Here is a 17,582-nt window from a genome sequence, read left to right on the forward strand (position 1 = left end):
GGGTTACGCCCTACAAATGATCAAATAAATTTGATCAAACGGGTTTATGGGGAGACATAGTGTCGTTATGAACTAATCAGCACACGTTATTCATAGTTTTCACCATGAATACATTTGATTATAGTGGTTTGGATGAGGTGGGTTTTCCTCACTACCACTTGGGTCGTTCTCTTCTCACTAGTAGTCCTAATGACCACACGGGAAGACAGGCCCTCTAAAGATTGAACAAAAAGAGCCTATTGCTCAAAACACAAAAGACAATGATTCAATTTTAGTGCACCAATGGAAGTGTTTGCTAATCTATGAAAACAAGGCACACAACAAAATTACAAAACCCTAGCAAAGGCCCTGCAACAAAATTGTTAGTAGTTTGGGTTGTTTCAAATGATAACCCCTTCCTGCAAGAACACAAGTTAGGTAAATTTTAGAAAACCCAAAAGACTTTGTGAAAAAGGGGCCTTCAACAAAAATGTTTTTTTTTGCCTCCAAAGCAAGCTGCACAAACTTAGTTAGCTAGATCTGCAAGGGTTAGCCGAAAATAAACCAGATCTGAAACCCTAAGTATAAAATCCGAAAACCCGAATCAAAGAAAAATTTGAAAATTGCAAAACAGAAAGCACAGACGCAGTTATACCAGACACAAACGCATCTGTATGACACAGACGCGGTTCTGTGATGTACAGACGCGCTCACCGAACGCAGACATTTTTTCTGAACACAGACGCGGGCAGATTCGACACAGACGCGTTTTCAATTCACAGACGCAGCTCCAAAAACCTGCAAAATAAATTCTGACAAAAACACAGACGCGATTCACGATATTGCAGACACTTCTGAAACACAAAAACGTGATCCGAACGCTCACAGACGCGGAAAAACCTAAAATGTCGTCAAAAATTGTCCGATCTGCAACTTCAAAAATGCAAAATCTGCAACAAAAATGTTAAATGCAAAGGGACAAGAGTCCCATCGGGCATGCCAAAATGTGTATGGTGAAAATGGATAACAATAATAACAATATTGAAAGGCTAAATGAATTCAACGACAAAACCCTAGCTTAACAATCAACAAAGATCCACCATAACATATGAAGATTACCTAAGACAATGCAAATCAAATGAAATCACAAAGATTATACCATCACATGTCCAATAGGGTTTTGATCTCCATTCTTCCTATCTCCATTGATCTTGCTTGATATATTTGCTCTCAGATTTTTATATGCACAAGAGCTCAACAAAGAACGGAATGTGGTTGCAAGTAGGATCGTAGTGTAGCCAAGTGCTCCAAAATCAGTCATTAGTCATTAGGGTTTGACAATGAAGGAAGCATCTCCTTAAATAGAAGACACAATAAGAAATGGAGGGTTAAGATTGAGAGGTGTAAAAAGAGAGGTCGGCTAGGATTAGAGGGTAGGTAAAAGAAATAATAAAATAATGAAAGGGGTAGGTAGTGTATGAATTAAGAGATGAATGACATGTGTCATGGGTAGAAAAGGTTAATGAATTAATTAAATAAATAAAGATTTATTTAATTAATAGAAGAAGTAAGATAATTAAATAAATAAAACATTTATTTAATTTAAGAAAAGGATAATTTAAATAAATAAATGTATTTATTTAAATGAGAAATAAGGCTAGAAGAGGATAAATGAATTAATTAAATAAATAAAGATTTATTTAATTAATAGAAGAATTAGGCTTAGATAATTAAATAAATAAAATATTTATTTAATTAGACTGGACAATTTTAGGTGTCTACAAGGATGATTACTATCTTAATAATATTATTTTGTCATTGATGTCAAGCAATTGATTTTCTGATTCAGTATGATGTTGCCATATCTTAATGAGTATGTTTTGATAAGTATAAAGATGTGGGTAAGAGACATAGAATGAATGTGAAAATAAAAGGGGAATAATAAGTTATTCAATGGGCAACTATTATTGAGTTAGATAGTGATGAGATTATGTTGTTTTGATTGTTTTGATATACCATATATGAGTATTCAAAGACTAAACAAGAAGGAGAAAAGATTTAAAGTTATAGAATTAGTTAAGGCTTGATACTGTTCTATATTACCGAGCAAGATGCTAGTTGGTAAACCCTAAGGTTATCACTATTGGTTAAAGAAGGCAGAATATCTTCTGAGTGAAGTTCAGTATTTACCGAGTAATAATAGAATTCATTGGATGGATAAATACATTATTAAATGTAGAATACCAATGAGCTGGAGTTGATCAGATGATTGGTATGTTGTGCAAGAAGTTTGTTGAGGATCGACGACATCGAAAATACAAGAGATAAGATCTACAACGCAGATTGAACGGTCATAACCTAGCACAAGTTCCAAGGCAAGGTAAAACATTTTCAGATCGAAGGATACAATGAACCTAGTCATTTTTTAAGATCTGATGGCTAAGATTGATCATGGGAAATGTGATCAAGGAGATTAAGCGGTTAGGTATTGTTCATAAATAAGAAACTATTGATGAACAATGCATGCGGGCAAAATAGAAGAACAGTGACATGACAGTAGTGATCACCGAGCACAAAAGATTGAAGATCTGATTGAAGAATAGATTGAGAAGCCCAGCAAGAAGCAAGATAAGTCTTATGACAAGATTGTTTTCAGCATATAGAATCTGCTTTAGCATTTCAGATGTGAAGTTGCAGATATATTTTATTACTGTTATTTATTTTGTAAGTGACAGGAAATCTCTTAACCGAGTGGACTTAACAGTCTTATTTGTAAACCCTCTAGCAAGGTAACATTCTAAATGAGTGTTTGAAATCCTTTGACAAGGTCACTTCTAACAAAGTGCAAGACTCTAACAAGTTTGAGGGAAATCCCTTAACCAGGTCACATCTAGCAATGTGTTTTTGTAATCTGTAACTGGAGTAGCTTTTAACCGAGCATACTCTAGAAGGGTATATTTCTTAGTGGGTCCGAAATCCCACCGTGGTTTTTCCCTATTTGGGTTTCCACGTTAAATATGGTGTTAAATGTGTTATGATGTTTTAAGTGTATCTATTTATGAGTATTGAATGATTTACAGTCATAGTTGCATATCAGTAAAGGCTACCAAGGTTGAATCTGGTGAATATATTGTATTGTGAGTTTTTATGATTCACCCCCCCTCTCATCTTAACTAACAATTGGTATCAGAGCTTTGGACTCTGGAAGAAAAGTTTAAAGGTACTTGAGGCAAGATCCGAAGATGTATAAAAGGGATGCACCAAAGCTGAACAAGTCAAGTTTCTCCACATGGCAGAAAAGGATGAAGCTGCATTTATGAGGAATTGGAGAATATGCAACATATTATCCAGAGAATGATTACATAGCACCTAGCACCAACCCAATGACAATGGAAGAGATAAAGGCAAAGAAAGAACATATTCAAGCTATGTTTGAAATAACATCAGCATTAACTGACTCAAAGTTTAATGATCTAGAAGGTTGTAATGATGCCAAAGCGATGTGGACCAAGCTTATATCTGTGTATGGTGGTGATGAACATGTTCAAAGAGCAAAATTAGACAGTCTAAGAGGTCAACTTGAATCCATGAGAATGAATGAAGGTGAGAACATAACCCAATACAGTACAAGGTTAAAGGAAACTGTCAATCAAATCAAAGGAGAAGGAGGAACTATTGAAGAAAAGGATGTAACAAGTAAGTTGCTTAGAACACTTCTACCTGCTTATGCCATTTGAGTATCTTCAATCAATGAATTAAGGTTTGTGCCAAACATGTCAGTCTCTTTGGATGCTACTATTGGTAAGCTATATGCATTTGAGTTAAGTAATTTTGATAACAGTGGGTCCTCGGTAAATAAAGTTGAATCTGATGATTACAATGATAGAATGTATAAGTATACTGAAGGAAATCACAGTGGAGCAAGTGAAAGATTTTGCAAAAACATGGAAGAGGTACACAAACTATGTGAAGAAATCAGAAAGCAAGAAGAGTTTGAAGCATTATTAGCCAGAAGGTTACCGAGAGGCAAAGGTAAGTATAAAGGAAAGTTACCTTTAAAATGTTTTAACTGTGATAGAATAGGACATATGGCTTCTAACTGTCCTGACAAAGAATCTAGTGAAAAGAGAGAATACCGAGATGACAGACAGAAAGACAACCAATACAGAGGACACTGAGACTTCAGAAGGAAAGATAGAAAGACATGCCTAGTAGCTGATGAGGAATCCAATGATGATAAATCTGATGGGACTGATAGAGAGGAAGTTGTTTATGTGGCTGTAGCATCCTAAAATTGTGACACTTGCAATTTCGACTGCATTTGGGTCTTCACGATGGCGATGCAACACGGAACCTGAATGGAGACCCCGAAACTTGCTCATGACACCAAAAACTGCATTTTTCCAGCACCCTGGCCTGATCCTCCTTGCAGCCTGCTGTCTCGGGAGGTGGGACCAGAGCGCCCAGCATCCTGGTCCTTCAGGACTAGGGCGCCCAGCGCCCTGGTCCCTAGCCCTATTTTGGGCCCGGTCTCCTCTGGGACTTCGGGCCTTTTTGTTTGCAAATTGGAAAATAACATTTCCTGGTCGGCCTAAGGTCGGGAAAATCAGTCTTTCAACCCTAATTGGCAAGTATATAAACTACATTTTCCTCTCTCATGAGGATGGATGGAAAAAGGTGGAAACGATATTCAAACATTCAAGCATTCAAGCATTCCTTCAAGCAATTGATCATTCTAAGTCTCCATTCAAGGCTAAGTGTTGCATTCAAGACAAGGATTCAACCATTGAAGAGGAGATCACTTACAACACATTACATGCTACAACATACAACATACAACAAACAACAACATCTATACCTTCGCATATAAGGATACAAACATCCTTACAACAAGGTATTAGTACTTGTTTTACATTACATTTACAAGCATTTCTCATTTCTTGGTTAATTCCAAAACCGAGGTTTGACCTAAGGGAAAACCCCTAATCCCTAACCCCCCAATCGTCTTTGCTTTTTTGTGTGTAGGTTGCAGGTACACGGCTGAAATTGAAGATCTGGAACCCTTGTGCAGAGACAAACAGATCCCCCTTCATTTCGCGGATTTTTCGGAGGACCGTGTGCACGCCGGGCGCCATCGTCCCGTCAACTTTTGCTCAAATTTGCAGGACAGTGTCGTCTCAACATTTTACTACTAATTCCAGGTCCGCAGCTTCATATCATATCCCTATCTCTATTTATAAGTGCATCTTTCCTACTTTGCATGCATTCCTAGTTCAATCTTTCTATCTACATTCTTTACAAAAGAGGGTATCCTTGCTATCACAACCCTTGAAACTCATATAGAATCCAATCTTGCATTGCGTGGGATTGGATCTTGTGGGTTTCAACCCCTCTTTTGAATGTAAAGTCCCCCCTAAGTGAAAACCATCAACCCTAGTGACCTCCCTTCTCTCTCCTTGGAGTTGGAAGAGGGGAGAGCAAGTAGGGTTCGATTTTTCCGCTTTACATTTTGGTGAACCCGACGTGAACATCCTTTCTGATTATTCATAATTAGATCTGAAAATTGGATTCCTTGATTACATTTCCATGTTTGATCTTTTGCAAAATTTTAGAGGTTAATTGCATAAAAACCCTAAATTTTCTTTTTAAGTAATTAAACTTGTGAAATGTTTAATTGTTAATGCTTGTTTCAGATCTACCCTTCTATTGCAAATTGTTAATTCATATTTGTGCTTTAATTCTCAAAATTAAGTGGTTAAGTGTCAAAACCCTAATTTTTGAAACCCTCTTGATTCAACCTTTGTCCGACAATTTCACTGATCAAAACACCTCCAAATCGGCTGTAACTTTGGATTCCGCAATAAAATCACAATATCTTTCATCCCTGAAAATTTGGAAAAAAGTTGCGAGGACCGTGTGCACTCCGAGTGCCATCGTCCCCGACATTTTTTCCGAAATTTCGGGAGCGAGATCTTACTGTATTTTTCTGCTAAAATCCAGAATTTTGGCTGATTTTATCAATTTTAACACTTTCAAAATTACAGTCAAAGTTGGTCTAGCGATTGCTTGGATTGAGGCTTCTAATCATTCAAAAATTGTTGAAATTGAAATTTGTGTCAAAATTGTGTTTCTTACAGTCCTAAATCTGAAAAGTGTGTTATCATTCATTCGAAATTTCAGTGATTTATTCAAATTTTTGCAATTTGTGACTTTTGAAATTAAGTGCTTAATTACAACAACTTCGATTTCCGCTTTCAAAATTGAATTTTACGTGAAATTGAGTCAACTTTTAAATTTCAAAACTTGCATTGCTTTTGATATTCCCTCTAAAATCATAAAATTCAAAATTTCAGTTTCCCTCTCTTTTTCAAAATTCAAATTTTGCATTTTTCGACAATCTTGGTAGGGTTCAATTTTGAAATTGCAACTTTAATTTGGCCTATCTACAGATCGTAAAATCACTCAATTTTTTCAGGTTAGCTGTAAAATCATCATAACTTTCATCCCTGCAAATTTCGAAAAAAGTTGCGAGGACCGTGTGCACCCCGAGCGCCACGGTCTCGGATATTTTTTCCGAAATTTCGGGAGATTGTCCTGATTGTATTTAACAGCTTAAATCTAGAAGATTGGCTGGTTTTACTGAAATTTGCTACCTCTAAAATTCAAAATCTTCTCTCTCTCTCTAGTGCATGAGTTTTACAACAATAAGCCCTACTTATACTATTCCCGTTAGACGAAGCCGTAGAATTAAGTCTTTCCGAGGTTTAATTACTGAGGAGATGGAACCTAATTTGAATAGCCTTTTTAACGAGGACATGGGTAATTCCTCTAATCCTCCTAATGATGAAGAAGCTCTCCATGAGGTTTCTGTAGAACAACTTTCAAAATTGGATAACCAATTTGACGATTTTCGACAGTGGATGTCTCAAGAATACCCTGATAGTCAAGCTCTTCCTTTAATTGAGGGTCTAAAACGTATGCTTCAAAGTGATAAGAATGGAATTGATATTTTGCGTGGTATTGCACACATTGTGGATTCAAATGTGATGCCTATGAAGAGTTGTGCTGAAACCTTAGGTTATACACAACCTCCTACTCAAGACAATCATTCTATTCCTTTGACGACTCCTATTGCTAGTATACCTACTTTTACATCAAACATAATGACTACTTCAATACAAGACATTCCTCCTATGATCACTAATCATGGGGGCAATCCTTCTTCTTCAATCAACCCTCTTCCTTCATTCAATCTGACTTCTTCATTCATTCCTTCAATGAGTGTCCCTATTATATCTCCACAAATGAACATGACGCAAGGGGGCAATTCATTTAACCCTTCCATTCCTCCTTGTAGTGTTCCTCCTTTCCAATCATCTCCTATGACTAACTATCATAGTGTCCCACCACCTTACTCTCTACCTTCTTTCAATAACATAACACCTCCATCACAATCTAACACGTCTAATATGAACTCTTCGACTGAAGCGACCATTAACAATCTTGCACAAACTGTCTCTTCTTTAGAGCAACAAATTGCCTCTATGAATCAATCTAAGTTTAGTGTGCCCACATTTGATGTTGTGAGCCCACTTTCTCTTGACATTGTTCGAGCTATTCCCCCTAAACATGTTGAAATTTTGCATTTGGAGCTTTATACTGGTAAGGGTGATCCTCTAACACATGTTAAGACCTTTCAAACAATATGTACTGATTTTGCTTATGACCAAAGGTTGCTTGCAAAACTGTTTACTAGAACATTAAGAGATAAAGCCCTACAATGGTATTTCTCGTTGCCTTCTTATTTTATTACTTCTTTCGAACAACTTGCAAATGCTTTTATTCAACAATTTCAAAACAATATAAGTCCTAAAGTTACTTTGATTGATTTAATGCATTGTAAACAAGGTGTTAAAGAAAAAGTGACTGATTTCATTGGTAGATATAAGCATTTTTATGCTCAAATTTCTTTTCCAGTGCCTAACAATGATATTCAAAGAATCTTTATTTTTAATTTACAAAAAGATATTAGAGAAAAACTTCTGTTTTCTGAGTTTACTTCTTTCCAACAGTTGTGCGCAACTCTTCACAATTATCAACTGACTGTGAGTCAAATGGAACAAGCAAATCCTATGGCTCCGAGTGATAAGGGTGATAGTAGTCAACAACCATTTGGGAAGTTTAAACCAAACAGAGAGTCCATTAAATTCAATGAAAACATCATCAACAACAATGTGAATGCGGCATCAGGTGTGCCTCCTATTTCTAAGTTTTTGAAGAAAGAAAGAAAGTTTACTCCTTTGAATGAATCATTGCATAGTATTATGAATAAGTTATTGGAACAAAATGTGCTTACTCTTCCTCCTATAAAGAAAATAGATCCTGCAAAGATTAATTCACCCTATTTTGATAGCAAATCTTTTTGTCAATTTCATTGTCATCCTGGGCATGATACTGAAAAATGTTTTGCTTTAAAGGGTAAAATTCAAGATTTGATTGATAATAATACTATTTCTATTTCTGGAGTGAATGATAAAGGCAACACATCTGTAGCTCCTCCTAACCAAAATCTTCAGATTTTTACTGATCCATTGCCTTCTCATACCTCTAATGCGATTGATACTACTGATTCCTCTGTCTCACCTGATGATCTTGTGTCCATGACTCCGAATGTGATTAACTTTGTAGAGCAGCAGAAAATCCCTAAAGAACCTTCCATCACCTTTGATTCCAGTGAAATTATCAGGGCACCTAATGGTCCTTTATATATAGTTGCAAAAGTCAAGAATACACCTTGCCGTGGAGTACTTATTGATCCTTCTTGTATGGTTAATGTCATTACTGAAGAATTTCTTTTAACTTTGCAATTGAATCAAGTGATCTATGATGAAACAAATGTGGTTGTGAAACTATTTGATGCATTTTCTTCTCCTGCAATTGGTTCTATTACATTACTTATTGAGGTCCATAACAAATCCCTTGATGTGGACTTTGCTATTATTCCATCATCCGAACAATTTCGTGTGAAGCTAGGCTATCCTTGGCTATCTTCCATGAAAGCTATTGCTTCTCCTATTCATAAGTGTTTGAAATTTCCCCATAATGGTGAAGTTGTTACTGTCAATCATAGTCTCTTTAAACCAGCTGAAAGAACTTCTAGCGTTCCTATTGATTACTTTTGGCCTAAACAATTCCAATCTCTTCCTCCGCGGAGTGATCATCTTTTCAAATCTTATCAAAAGTGGAAAAAAGATATGATCCTATCTCTAAGTGAACCTAGAACACCCAAACTTGATATTCCTATCGTTCTTGAGAAGGAAGTTCTTCCTTTGAAAGATAAAACTAATGTCTTTCCTCAAGAAGATTCCCAACCCATCCCTATGGATATGACTATGCCTATATCTAATAAACTTCCTAAGAGTAGACCTATACCTCCTCGTCATGATGGACTCGGTCTCCTTCCTAAACCAAATATTCCTCCTTTATATGGAGCAATTCCTCCTTCTTTTTATAGAGAGAAGAGACCTTCTTCTTCTCCTATTATCCAGCCTAAGAGACCACAACCTAAACACCCAAGTAATAAGGATGAGAACATTCCTCCTCCTCAATCTTCTCCACTTCCTACTAAGACTCGATGGAATCATTCTGCACGTGAACGCCGACGAAAGCGTCATCTTAGAGCTCAGGCAGCTGCTTCTCAAACTTTGCAATCTCCAAAAACACCTTCAACAAGCATTATTCCATTTTCTCCTCAGCCGACGATTGAGCCGAAATCTCCTAAACATAAGATGCATGATGGTCTTGATCCTGTGCGAGTTAAAGATCCTATTTTCATAAATCTTGATGATGATATAGATGAAAATGTTATTCATGATGCAAATGTTACTCTTGTTCATTCTGATAGTGAATATGAACTTGTTGATCTTGATAACCACTTATCTAATGAATTTTCTAAAGCACTTATCCTAGCTCCTAGACAAGAACACCGTGGCTTGGAACATGAACATAGCCCTTGTTTGGATCTTGTGATAGCTCCATCTGCTGTGTTGGATGTTCCTCCTCTAGCGTGTTCCCTACCTTCCCGAAACATTGATCAGCAAGATCGGGGGGTGGATGACGTGCTAGACTAGTTTCATTAGCATAGCAGATTCTCTCCTCCTCTCTTTCTCTTTTGTTACTTCTTCTATATGTTATTCTCATTCTTCTATTTGTTGTCCTTAGTGTTGTCTACTTGAGGATGATGCAAAACATTGAGATCTCTTGGTCTCTCTCATGTTGACTCAAAAGACACATGTGTTCCCTTCTTCTAGGTGACCTTCCTTGATTGGGGAATGAAGAACAATTATGCATACATACATATGATATACATGAATTATCATACAGCATACTGACCCCGAGGAAAGCGAAGTCACCTTGTGCTTTGTGTTTTGTGTCTATTATCCTTGGGCTTATCTCACACTTGGGGGCTAAATCCTTGTGATAACGTGCTCCTTTCCCTTCTCATTCTTATATGTATCACTACCTTAAAGCAATCACCCCCGGTGAGGCATGTGCGATCGCTTTAACATAGGGGGGCATACATCCCGTTCATATCTTTTCAATATACTTGAAAACTTCTTGACAAATTTAGCTTTGCCTTGAAAATTTTTGATATCTTTCTTGCATGACTCATAGTGAGGGAACCTTACTACTGACAGTCATGGTTCTCCCTCGTGATCTTCCCTTTTACTTTGTCAATCGAAGTCGTAAGATCCTTAGTCCACTGGGGGCTTGGTGTATCTTGCCTCCTTGACGTGGTGAAAGTTTTTCAATGTTGTTTCCTTGTACTTTACCGGAAGTATGAGCATACGCTTATACTCCCACTAAAGTGGGGGCTAAATGTAGCGTCCTAAAATTGTGACACTTGCAATTTCGACTGCATTTGGGTCTTCACGATGGCGATGCAACACGGAACCTAAATGGAGACCCCGAAACTTGCTCATGACACCAAAAACTACATTTTTCCAGCACCCTGGCCTGATCCTCCTTGCACCCTGCTATCTCGGGAGGTGGGACCAGAGCGCCCAGCGCCCTGGTCCCCCAGGACCATGGCGCCCAGTGCCCCGGTCCCTGGCCCTATTTTGGGCCCGGTCTCCTATGGGACTTCAGGCCTTTTTGTTTGCAAATTGGAAAATAACATTTCCTGGTCGGCCTAAGGTCGGGAAAATCAGTCTTTCAACCCTAATTGGCAAGTATATAAACTACATTTTCCTCTCTCATGAGGATGGATGGAAAAAGGTGGAAACGATATTCAAACATTCAAGCATTCAAGCATTCAAGCATTCAAGCATTCCTTCAAGCAATTGATCATTCTAAGTCTCCATTCAAGGCTAAGTGTTGCATTCAAGACAAGGATTCAACCATTGAAGAGGAGATCACTTACAACACATTACATGCTACAACATACAACATACAACAAACAACAACATCTATACCTTCGCATATAAGGATACAAACATCCTTACAACAAGGTATTAGTACTTGTTTTACATTACATTTACAAGCATTTCTCATTTCTTTGTTAATTCCAAAACCGGGGTTTGACCTAAGGGCAAACCCCTAATCCCTAACCCCCCAATTGTCTTCGCTTTTTTGTGTGTAGGTTGCAGGTACGCGGCTGAAATTGAAGATCTGGAACCCTTGTGCAGAGACAAACAGATCCCCCTTCGTTTCGCGGATTTTTCGGAGGACCGTGTGCACGCCGGGCGCCATCGTCCCGTCAACTTTTGCTCAAATTTGCAGGACAGCGCCATCTCGACATTTTACTGCTAATTCCAGGTCCGCAGCTTCATATCATATCCCTATCTCTATTTATAAGTGAATCTTTCCTACTTTGCATGCATTCCTAGTTCAATCTTTCTATCTACATTCTTTACAAAAGAGGGTATCCTTGCTATCACAACCCTTGAAACTCATATAGAATCCAATCTTGCATTGCGTGGGATTGGATCTTGTGGGTTTCAACCCCTCTTTTGAATGTAAAGTCCCCCCTAAGTGAAAACCATCAACCCTAGTGACCTCCCTTCTCTCTCCTTGGAGTTGGAAGAGGGGAGAGCAACTAGGGTTCGATTTTTCCGCTTTACAGTGGCTATCAAAGATGGATCAGATGAAGAAAGGTATGCAGAAAAAGCCCTAATATCTCACATAAATAAAAATGATTCTTGGATCATAGATAGTGGATGCTCACATCACATGACAGGTGATAAACACAAGTTTGTTAAATTAGAAGACTATGATGGAGGATATGTAAGATTTGGTAATGATGCACCATGTCCGGTGAAAGGTAAAGGATCTATAACACTTCTTGACAATGCAAAATGTGATGATGTATATTGGGTTGAAGGTTTGAAATACAATTTGTTGAGTGTAGCACAGTTAAACAATACAGGATACCAAATAGAATTCCAGAAGGGATGTGTCAAAGTTCATGACAAACATGGAAAGCTGGCTACTACCGGGACACAAACAAAAGGTAATACATTTCATCTTGACTCAACTTGGAACAATTGTCTGTATGCTAAACTAGAAGATACATGGTTATGGCATAAAAGGTTTTGTCATTGAAATTTTGATAACTTGATCAAAATAAGTAAGAAGCACCGACTAAGAGGTATACTGAGCCTGGAAAAACTTGAGAATGCAATATGTCGAGGATGCCAGATGGGTAAGATGACAAAGTCAAGATTTACAAGTAAGTCCTACACTTCTAAAGGAATTTTAGATCTAATGCACACTGATCTTTGTGGTCCTATGAAAGTTCAAAGTTATTATGGAGATAAATACTTCATATTATTTGTGGATGATTACTCAAGAATGATGTCAGTCATGTTTTTAAAAGAAAAATCAGAAGCCTTTCAAATGTTCAAATGGTATAAGGCTAGAGTTGAAAAAGAAACATGAAGACAATTGAAATGTCTACGATCTGATAGAGGAGAAGAATTCATTTTTGATGAATTTAACCTATTTTGCAATGATCATGGTATAAAGAGACAAGTGTCTGCACCAAGAACACCTCAGCAAAATGGGATAGTTGAAAGAAGAAACAGATCAATTGTAGATTGTGCTAGAACCCTGATGATAGAAAAGAGGGTACCTCAAACATTTTGGAGAGAAACAATCAGCACTACAATTTACACCCTGAACCGAGTACAACTGAAGAAAGGAACTTTGAAGACACCATATGAAATTTGGTATGATAAGAAACCTAATGTAAGTTATTTTAAAATATTTGGAAGTAGATGTTATGTTCACAAAGATGACAGAAATGGAAAGTTTGATCAGAAAAGCGAGGAAGGAACATTTCTTGTCTATTCTTCTAGAAGTAAAGCATTTAAATGTCTAATCAAATCATCTAACAAAATAGTGGAAAGTGAAAATGTGAAAATTGATGAATTTTCTAAAAGAAATGATGAAGGAAATTCCAAAGAACTAGAAAATTATGAAGAATTTGTTTATGTTCAACCAAGAAATCCTACCAAGAAAGTTGATGAAGAAAATGAAGAAAATACTCAGTTACCGAGTGATGAAGAAGATCAAACAGAGCATACTAAGCCCATATTAGCCAAGTATGTTAGAAGAAATCATGCATCAATTCAGATTATAGGAGATAAGGATGATCCAGTGATGACAAGGAATAAACTAAGACAAAACACATGTCTGATATCTGAATTTGAACTGAGGATAGTAAAAGAGGCATTTAGTAATGAAGATTGGATAAATGCTATGATAGAAGAAAATGAACAAATCTAGAAGAATGAAACATGGACACTGGTCCCAAGACCAAAAGAGAAAAATGTAATTGGTACAAAGTGGATTTTCAAAAACAAGCTAAATGAAAAAGGAGAGGTCATTCGGAATAAAGAAAGACTAGTTTGCAAAGGATATGCTCAAGAAGACGGAATTGATTATGGTGAGACTTTTGCACCTGTGGAAAGACTTGAAGGAGTGAGAACATTGTTGGCATATGCTGCTTACAAAAATTTCAAGGTATATCAAATGGATGTTAAATTTGCATTTTTGAATGGTATACTAGAAGAAGAAGTTTAAATTGAACAGCCTGAAGGATTTATTGAAGACAAGAATAAAGATAAGGTATGTAAGCTGAACAAAGCTTTATATGGTTTAAAGCAAGCACCTAGAGCATGGTATGAAAGACTGCACTCTTATTTGATCAAGGTTGGATTTATAAGGACAAGTGAAAACAACAACATGTATATGAAAAATGATAAAAACAATGGTATACTGCTTTCAGCCATATTTGTTGATGATATTATTTTTTGTGGAAATAACTCCTTATGCAAGAACTTTGGAAATGAAATGTGTAAAGAATTTGAGATGTCATTAATCGGTGAAATAAAGTATTTTATAGGTTTACAGATACTACAAATGAAAAATGAGATTTTCATTACTCAATCCAAGTATATGAAGAAAATCTTGAAGAAATTTGGAATGGAGGATTCTAAACCTGTAAGTACTCCTATCACTACCAATTGTAAACTATCAAAGAGTGATGAATCTGCATCTATTGATGAGACACTTTACCAATCTATGATTGGAAAGTTACAATATGTGGTTCACAGTAGGCCAGATATAGCACATGCAGTAGGTATAGTTGCAAGATTTTCTGCAGATCCCAAAGAAGCTCATTTGATAACAATCAAGAGAATTTTCAGATACCTGAGAGGCATTGAAGGTTATGGCTTAGTATATTAAAAGAGAAATGTTTTTGACTTAAAAGTCTATACTAATGCTGATTAGGCAGGAAACATTGATGACAGGAAAAGCACAAGCAGTGGAGCTTTCTTTTTGGGAGATAGACTAGTAAGTTGGCTTAGCAAGAAACAAGGATGCATTTCATAGTCAACAGCTGAAGCTGAATATGTCGCTGCAGCATTGAATTGTACCAATATAGCATGGATCAAACAACTATTGGAAGGTATTAATGAGAATTTACCGAGCCAGTAACTATATTTTGTGATAATACTAGTGCCATTAACATTTCAAAGAATCTGGTAATGCACTCTAAGACAAAGCATATCTCTATAAAGTATCATTATCTCAGAGAAGAAGTTCAAGAGAAGAAAGTTGTGTTGGAATATATCAGTTCAAAGGAACAAATAGCAGATATTTTCACAAAGCCATTGCCAAGGGACACTTTTGAGTATCTCAGAAGTCAGTGAGGGGTCCTACCTCTATCTAGTACTCACTAACAGAGTTCGGTGAAAGCATTAATTCTATGAATCTAAAGGATAACTATTTATGAGTTGATGTTGCTTTACACACTTTAGGAGGTTGCCTAAAGTTGTACAAGAAAAAGTGATTGAAGACAAAGATGCTCTGATCGTGAATGAGGCTACAAGGAAATTACTTCACAAAGGAATAAATCATGAATTAGTTTTTCTTTTTGGCATTGTTGTCAAAGGGAGAGAAGACTAATTTGTGAGGAACTAACAGAAGAAGCTGGGAGAAGACTAATGACTGGGGGAAAATTTCAAAAAAATTCAGAGAAGTTTAAACAACAATCCGAATCTGAATCAATTGAAATAAATCATGTTGGTATTACCATTAAAGTTGGTTTTGCCATCAATGCCAAAGGGAGAGATTGTTAGCATTTTCACAAAAGGAGATTGTTAGCATCTCAGTAAGTTTGTTGGTATGAAGATATTGAGAAGGTTGTTGGAGATTGTTGATATAATTGAGAAAGGATGATTACTATCTTGATAATATTATTTTGTCATTGATGTCAAGGAATTGATTTTCTGATTCATTATGATGTTGCCATATCTTAATGAGTATGTTTTGATAAGTATAAAGATGTCAGTAAGAGACACAAAATGAATGTGAAAATAAAAGGGGAATAATAAGTTATTCAATGGGCAACTATTACCGAGTTAGACAGTGATGAGATTATGTTGTTTTGATTGTTTTGATATCACATATATGAGTATTCAAAGACTGAACAAGAAGGAGAAAAGATTTCAAGCTATAGAATTAGTTAAGGCTTGATACTATTCTACATTACCGAGCAAGATGCTAGTCGGTAAACCCTAAGGTTATCACTATCGGTTAAAGAAGGCAGAATATCTACCGAGTGAAGTTTAGTATTTACCGAGTAACAACCAAGTAATAACAAAATGCATTGGATGGATAAATACATTTTTAAATGTAGAATACCAATGAGCTGGAGTTGATCAGATGATTTGTATGTCATGCAAGAAGTTTGTTGAGGATCGACGACATTGAAAATACAAGAGATAAGATCTACAGCGCAGATTGAACGGTCATAACCTATAGCAAGTTCCAAGGCAAGGTAAAACATTTTCAGATCAAAGGATACAATGAACCTAGTCACGTTTTAAGATCTAATGGCTAAGATTGATCATGGGAAATGTGATCAAGGAGATTAAGCGGTTAGGTATTGTTCATAAATAAGAAACTGTTGATGAACAATGCATGCGGGCAAAATAGAAGAATAGTGACATGACGGTAGTGATCACCGAGCACAAAAGATTGAAGATTTGATTGAAGAACAGATTGAGAAGCCCAACAAGAAGCAAGATAAGTCTTATGACAAGATTGTTTTCAGAATATAGAATCTGCTTTAGCATTTCAGATGTGAAGTTGCAGATATATTTTATTACTGTTATTTATTTTGTAAGTGACAGGAAATCTCTTAACCAAGTGGACTTAACAGTCTTATTTGTAAACCCTCTAGCAAGGTAACATTCTAAATGAGTGTTTGAAATCCTTTGACAAGGTCACTTCTAACAAAGTGCAAGACTCTAACAAGTCTGAGGGAAATCCCTTAACCGGGTCACATTTAGCAATGTGTTTTTGTAATCTGTAATTGGATTAGCTTTTAACCAAGCATACTCTAGAAGGGTATATTTCTTAGTGGGTCTGAAATCCCACCATGGTTTTTCCCTATTTGGGTTTCCATGTTAAATCTGGTGTTAAATGTGTTATGATATTTTAAGCGTGTCTATTTATGAGTATTGAATGATTTACAGACATAGTTGCATATCAGTAAAGGCTACCGAGGTTGAATCTAGTGAATATATTGTATTGTGAGTTTTTATGATTCACCTCCCCCCTCTCATCTTAACTAACAATCCATGTCACCCTGCATTGTCGGTAACCAAAGAAATCCTTTTATCTTGTCGGTGTTGGTGTAGTGTCTATGAAATGCCTGTAGGTACACAACTGAACCAAAACATGAAGCTGAAACAAAATACCATGTTGCCATCAATGACAACATAGTGAAACCAACCAATTGAATGTAAATTGCCAACAGTTAGCCTACTTCTTGGGGGCTCTTTGTCATTTATGGTGGTATAATTTTAGGTGCAATCATACTTAGTGAGCAACATAGAAGTCTATTTATTCTTGCTTCTATGCTTGGGGGGCAAGAATATTCCCTTTCTTCTTTCTCAAGTTTTACTATTTTCTTTATGGAGTGCATTTGGTGCAGGAGCACCTCCTGACTAAGATGATAAGAGAAATAAAGGCTGAAGTTCACACATGGGAATGTGACCTTCCAATCAATGTAACAGGATAGTCTTGTT

Source organism: Cryptomeria japonica, chromosome 7 (assembly GCF_030272615.1).
Source record: "Cryptomeria japonica chromosome 7, Sugi_1.0, whole genome shotgun sequence".
In the NCBI taxonomy this organism is placed as follows: Eukaryota; Viridiplantae; Streptophyta; class Pinopsida; order Cupressales; family Cupressaceae; genus Cryptomeria; species Cryptomeria japonica.